Source organism: Oncorhynchus clarkii, unplaced genomic scaffold, assembly GCF_045791955.1.
Source record: "Oncorhynchus clarkii lewisi isolate Uvic-CL-2024 unplaced genomic scaffold, UVic_Ocla_1.0 unplaced_contig_1138_pilon_pilon, whole genome shotgun sequence".
In the NCBI taxonomy this organism is placed as follows: domain Eukaryota; kingdom Metazoa; phylum Chordata; class Actinopteri; order Salmoniformes; family Salmonidae; genus Oncorhynchus; species Oncorhynchus clarkii.
In genome coordinates this window covers 49,655-57,286 of record NW_027258643.1, presented here as the reverse complement: position 1 = coordinate 57,286, position 7,632 = coordinate 49,655, and positions in this window count along the sequence as shown.

Here is a 7,632-nt window from a genome sequence, read left to right as displayed (position 1 = left end):
GTGTTATTATGTTATAATTAAGTCTGACTTGATAGAGCAGTCTGACTGAGCGATGGTAGGCAGCAACAGGCTCGTAAGCATTCATTCAAACAGCACCTTTGTGCGTTTTGCCAGCAGCACTTCGCAAGCACAGCGCTGTTTATGACTTCAAGCCTATCAGCCTAATGGCTGGTGTAACCGATGTGAAATGGCAAGCTAGTTAGCTGGGTGTGTGGTAGTAACGTTTCAAACGTCACTCACTCTGAGACTTGGAGTAGTTATTCCCCTTGCGCTGCAAGGGCCAGGGCTTTTGTGGAGCGATGGGTAACGCTGCTTCGAGTGTGGTCATTGTCGATGTGTTCCTGGTTCGAGCCCAGGTAGGGGCGAGGAGAGGGACGGAAGCTATACTGTTACACTGGCAATACTATATATATATAGTGCCTATAAGAACATCCAATAGTCAAAGATATATGAAATACAAATGGTATAGAGAGAAATAGTCCTATAATTCCTATAATAACTACAATCTAAAACTTCTTACCTGGGAATATTGAAGACTCATGTTAAAAGGAACCACCAACTTTCATATGTTCTCATATTCTGAGCAAGGAACTCAAACGTTAGCTTTTTTACATGGCACATATTGCACTTTTACTTTTCCAACACTTTGTTTTTGCATTATTTAAACCAAATTGAACATGTTTCATTATTTATTTGAGGCTAAATTGATTTTATTGATGTATTATATTAAGTTCAAATAAGTGTTAATTCAGTATTGTTGTAATTGTCATTATTACAAATATATATATTTTTTAAATCGGCTGATTAATTGGCATCAGCTTTTTTTGGTCCTCCAATAATCGGTATCGGCGTTGAAAAATCATAATCGGTCGACCTCTAATACAGACCATTTAGTGTGATATGTTATGTTGCGTACGATATTATTTTAAGAATGTCCATCATTTTGTATAATATGTTACGAATCTGGAAAATGTACAATATGTTACCAATTTGCAAAATGTATGATATGTTACGAATTCTAGCCAAGTGGCTACCATTAACTAACTGGCAAATATTAGCTAGGCTAGGGGTTAGGGTTAAGGTTAAGTTTTGGAGTTAGGTTAAAGGGTTCAGGTTAGGGGAAGGGTTAGCTAACATGTTATACTGAACAGAATTTTTAATGCAACAATTTCAAAGGTTTTGCTGAGCCAATTGAAATAAATTCATTAGGCCCTAATCTATGGATTTCACATGGGCAGGAGCGCAGGCATGGGTGGGCACAGGCCCAGTCAATCACAATGAGTTTTTCCCAACAAAAAGGCTTTATTACAGACAAAAATATTTACCAATTAGCTAAAGTTGTCCGTGATGAGATTTGAACTCGCATCCTTTGTGTTGCTAGACATTCGCATTATACACCCAACCAACTCGCATCCGTTGGGCTGCTAGACCTTCGCGTTATACACCAAACCATCCACCCTACTTCTGTTTTTGCCTTAAGTTATCATGTGTCTTATGTAACCATACCAAATGTAACACATACTAATTTCAGTGTCCCAGATTTACATGTATTATGTTACGTCTATTCTATGAGACCAGGCTGCTGCAGCTGGCACCACATTTGTTTTCTGTGGTTTATGTTCCATCCCTGCAGTGTCATCACAGCCCTAGCAGTCAGCTGTACTTTATAGCTTTTTAACTACACATATATCTGTAAACACATGGATTAACAGTAGGGTAGTTTATTTTCCTAGAGGTGCATGTTCTTTTACGTCATTCAGAACAGTTGCCTACCTGTCTTTTGTCTCCTGCAAATCATTTTCCAGACAACTAGCCCGCATACTGTACAAGGCAGTGGAGTTTCTTTGTTGTGGCACATCCACCTGGTCTCCCCATTTGACCCCCTACTCATTTTTTCCCTTCGTTTTCTCGTGTACTTTTCCGAAAAAAAAACCTGCGTTCAGGTTCAACGAGAGTCTTTCAGTTGTTTTTCAACCGTTCAAGACGGGTCCAACTGCTATCAGACAACACCCATAACGTATTTATTCCAAACATCTGCCAGCACAAAGACTCAATTCACTGCCAGCCATCAGGATTACAACTGCTTTCAGAGGACATACCTGCCGCGCAAACTTGCTTTCACAATACACATTCTACATATCAGTACTTGTCTTTCTTTGTTTAAGTTCCTGCATAGCCAAAGATCGAGTCCCTGGCTGGGATGTGTTCAGTATAGGCACACTAAAACAAAACATTTTGCAACGTAAAAGTAACATCTGTTCATGAGGTAGGCATATCTAGGCTACTTCTGCATTTCACATTACTAAACATTTTCCAGCAACTGAACTGCGTTTTTGAAATGCACACAGCTGTACACACACACAATGTTCAAATTATTTTATAAGTGTCATCATCCATTCTCCCTTAATTTAAGTAACCTAGTGCCGAGTAGCTCAGTTGGCCAGTTAGTAGAGAGTATGGTGCTTGCAACGCCAGGGTTGTGGGTTCCATTCCCATAGAGGACCAGTACTAAGAACATGTAAACACTCACTACTGTACGTCACTCTGGATAAGAGCGTCTGCTAAATGACAAAAATGAAGGTTAATTTTGTAAATGCCGAATCGCTATGGCAAGACACATCATTCACCCAAGTTTCGTAAACAAATTGGGTCAGTGGTTATATCGTTTGTGATGAACACACGAACGGAGACAGATCCATAGTCCCCCCTCCTGATTTCATTTTGGGGGACAATAAGTCAATGTGCCACTAGAATAAATGGTATATACAGTATACCACATAGCAGTGGTAAGATACACCATGTGAGCATAAACAGCATATAACATAATCAGTTGACTTGGTGTACAGAGAGAACAGGAGAGGACCTAGTACAGAGCCCTGGGGGACAACAGTAGCATACAGTACAGTTGACCATAGATTAACACACAGGGTCACATAGAATGTAAGAAATGCTACTTGTTTTAAAACCCAAGGTGCTACAATAAAAACAAATCTAAGCAATTACATTTCTATAGCTCAATCTGAACCGCTTCAGTGATACAGATTGAATAGCGCCCCAAGTCATTCAATTAGTTATTTATGTGATAATGCCAGAGAAGCCGGTGTTTGGAGGATATATTGCTGGTATATACTTCAAACACCGGCTTCGAGGGCATTATCACTTTAATACAACGGATTACCAACATAATAACGATTGACATATTTTCTTTAAAAACGTTATTTTAAGGAATTTACTCATTCTATACATCCTTCCACAAGATATAATCCCGACTCAAATCTAGGGTTGCCAGCTGGTTGTTTCGATCTATTGGTTCGGTTACTAGAGACGCAATCCAGTCGTTCAGTCTTTTTGTTCTGTATATTTGGACATGACCCAGTCGTTTGTTCTAAATGTTCCATTGCCAGTTCGTATCACTTGCTTGCTAGGTAGCCAGCTACGGCTAACTCACAGTCACGTCAAGAAGTGCAGTCAGAATAACAGCAGAGTAGCCATAATTTGCATTTGTTTAAGCTGTTTCTTAGTGACATTAATTTGGATACATTCAAATGAGGCTCGATTTCGCCTGGCATAGAAAATGTGCTCACTCGTCAGGACACTGTTGTTCAGCAACACAATCACTTCAAACTGAAGCTGGAAAGACTGTAAACTAGCTGCACTTCATTTCGTTTGACCTTTTTTCTATTGACATTTCTTTGAATACAGTGCATTTGGAAAGTATTCAGACCCCTTCCCTTTTTCCACATTTTTACGTTACATCCTTATTCTAAAATTTATTAAATTAATAATAATCCTCATTAATCTACACACAATATTCCATAATGACAAAGTGAAAACAAGTTTCCATTGAACATCCTTGAGATATTTCTACAACTTGATTGGAGTCCACCTGTGGTAAAGTCAATTGATTTGAATTTTTTTTTGTAAATAAAAAAAAAAAAAACAGAAATACCTTATTTACATAAGTATTCAGACTCTTTGCTATGAGACTCGAAATTGAGCTCAGGTGAATCCTATTTCCATTGATCATCCTTGAGATGTTTCTACAACATTAGGTCCACCTGTGGTAAATTCAATTGATTGGACCTGATTTGGAAAGGAACACACCTGTCTATATAAGGTCTCACAGTTGACAGCGCATGTCAGAGCAAAAACCAAGCCATGCGGTCGAAAGAATTGTCCGTAAAGCTCCAAGACAGGATTGTGTCAAGGCACAAATCTGGGGAAGGGTACCAAAACATTTGAAACCACCAAGAATCTTCCTAGAGCTGGCCGCCCGGCCAAACTGAGAAATCGGGGGAAAAGGGCCTTGGTCAGGGAGGTGACCAAGAACCCAATGGAACCCGACGCTGACAGATCCGCAGAGTTCCTCTGTGGAGATGGGAGAACTTTCCAGAACAACAATCTCCGCAGCACTCCACCAATCAGGCCTTTATGGTAGAGTGGCCAGACGGAAGCCACTCCTCAGTAAAATACACATTACATCCCACTTGGAGTTTGCCAAAAGGCACCTAAAGGACTCTCAGACAATGAGAAACAAGATTCTCTGGTCGGATGAAACCAAGATTGAACTCTTTGGCCTGAATGACAAGCATTACATCTGGAGGAAACCTGGCACCATCACTACGGTGAAGTGCGGTGGTGGCAGCATCATGCTGTGGGGATGTTTTTCAGCAGCAGGGACTGGGAGACTAGTCAGGATCGAGAGAAAGATGAACAGAGCAAGGTACAGAGAGATCCTTGATGAAGTTTGTAGCATCATTCCCAAGAAGAATTGAAGCTGTAATCACTGCCAAAGGTGCTTCCACAAAGTACTGAGTAAAGGGTCTGAATACTTATGTAAATGTAATATTTCAGTTTTAATACATTTGCAAAAATGGCGCAGAACTGAAAAAGCGTGTGCGAGCAAGGAGGCCTACAAACCTGACTCAGTTACACCAGCTCTGTCAGGAGGAATGTGCCAAAATTCACCCAACTTATTGTGGGAAGCTTGTGGAAGGCTATCCGAAACATTCGACCCAAGTAAAACAAATTAAAGGTAACTTCTGACCCTCTGGGAATGTGATGAAATAAATAAATCATTCTCTCTATTATTCTGACATTTCACATTCTTAAAATAAAGTGGTGATCCTAACTGACCTAAGACAGGGATTTTTACTAGGATTAGATGTCAGGAATTGTGAAAAACTGAGTTTAAATGTATTTGGCTAAGGTGCATGTAAACATATGACTTCAACTGTAAGTAATCTACACAAATCTATAACTACATTTATAACATGAAGAATGTACATCTTTATATTTACAACATCCACTTTCCTTTGCAGTGGAGACAGTCACAAAGTCACTCAGTTCTACATTGTAGAATAATAGTGAAGACATCAACTATGAAATAACACATGTACAGTGCCTTGTACAGTGCCTTGCGAAAGTATTCGGCCCCCTTGAACTTTGCGACCTTTTGCCACATTTCAGGCTTCAAACATAAAGATATAAAACTGTTTTTTTTGTGAAGAATCAACAACAAGTGGGACACAATCATGAAGTGGAACGACATTTATTGGATATTTCAAACTTTTTTAACAAATCAAAAACTGAAAAATTGGGCGTGCAAAATTATTCAGCCCCCTTAAGTTAATACTTTGTAGCGCCACCTTTTGCTGCAATTACAGCTGTAAGTCGCTTGGGGTATGTCTCTATCAGTTTTGCACATCGAGAGACTGATTTTTTTTCCCATTCCTCCTTGCAAAACAGCTCGAGCTCAGTGAGGTTGGATGGAGAGCATTTGTGAACAGCAGTTTTCAGTTCTTTCCACAGATTCTCGATTGGATTCAGGTCTGGACTTTGACTTGGCCATTCTAACACCTGGATATGTTTATTTTTGAACCATTCCATTGTAGATTTTGCTTTATGTTTTGGATCATTGTCTTGTTGGAAGACAAATCTCCGTCCCAGTCTCAGGTCTTTTGCAGACTCCATCAGGTTTTCTTCCAGAATGGTCCTGTATTTGGCTCCATCCATCTTCCCATCAATTTTAACCATCTTCCCTGTCCCTGCTGAAGAAAAGCAGGCCCAAACCATGATGCTGCCACCACCATGTTTGACAGTGGGGATGGTGTGTTCAGGGTGATGAGCTGTGTTGCTTTTACACCAAACATAACGTTTTGCATTGTTGCCAAAATGTTCAATTTTGGTTTCATCTGACCAGAGCACCTTCTTCCACATGTTTGGTGTGTCTCCCAGGTGGCTTGTGGCAAACTTTAAATGACACTTTTTATGGATATCTTTAAGAAATGGCTTTCTTCTTGCCACTCTTCCATAAAGGCCAGATTTGTGCAATATACGACTGATTGTTGTCCTATGGACAGAGTCTCCCACCTCAGCTGTAGATCTCTGCAGTTCATCCAGAGTGATCATGGGCCTCTTGGCTGCATCTCTGATCAGTCTTCTCCTTGTATGAGCTGAAAGTTTAGAGGGACGGCCAGGTCTTGGTAGATTTGCAGTGGTCTGATACTCCTTCCATTTCAATATTATCGCTTGCACAGTGCTCCTTGGGATGTTTAAAGCTTGGGAAATATTTTTGTATCCAAATCCGGCTTTAAACTTCTCCACAACAGTATCTCGGACCTGCCTGGTGTGTTCCTTGTTCTTCATGATGCTCTCTGCGCTTTTAACGGACCTCTGAGACTATCACAGTGCAGGTGCATTTATACGGAGACTTGATTACACACAGGTGGATTGTATTTATCATCATTAGTCATTTAGGTCAACATTGGATCATTCAGAGATCCTCACTGAACTTCTGGAGAGAGTTTGCTGCACTGAAAGTAAAGGGGCTGAATAATTTTGCACGCCCAATTTTTCAGTTTTTGATTTGTTAAAAAAGTTTGAAATATCCAATAAATGTCGTTCCACTTCATGATTGTGTCCCACTTGTTGTTGATTCTTCACACAAATACAGTTTTATATCATTATGTTTGAAGCCTGAAATGTGGCAAAAGGTTGCAAAGTTCAAGGGGGCCGAATACTTTCGCAAGGCACTGTAGTAACCAAAACAAGTGTTAAACAAATCAAAATAGATTTTATATTTTAGATTCTTCAAAGTAGCCACCTTGATGACAGCTTTGCACACTCTTGGCATTCTCTCAGCTTCACCTGGAATGCTTTTCCAACAGTCTTGAAGGAGTTCCCACATATGCTGAGCACTTGTTGGCTGCTTTTCCTTCCCTCTGTCGCCCAACTCATCCCAAACCATCTCAATTGGGTTGAGGTCGGGTGATTGTGGAGGCCAGGTCATCTGATGCAGCACTCCATCACTCTCCTTATTAGTCAAATAGCCATTACACAGTCTGGTGTGTTGGGTCATTGTCCTGTTGAAAAACAAATGACAGTCCCACTAAGCGCAAACCAGATGGGGTGGCGTATCGCTGCAGAATGCTATGGTAGCCATGCTGGTTAGGTGTGCCTTTAATTCTAAATAAAATCACTGACAGTGTCACCAGCAAAGCACCCCAGACCATCACACCTCCTCCTCCATGCTTCACATTGGGAACTACACATGCAGAGATCACCCGTTCACCTACTCTGCGTCTCACAAAGGCATGGTGGTTGGAACCAAAAATCTCAAATTTGGACTCA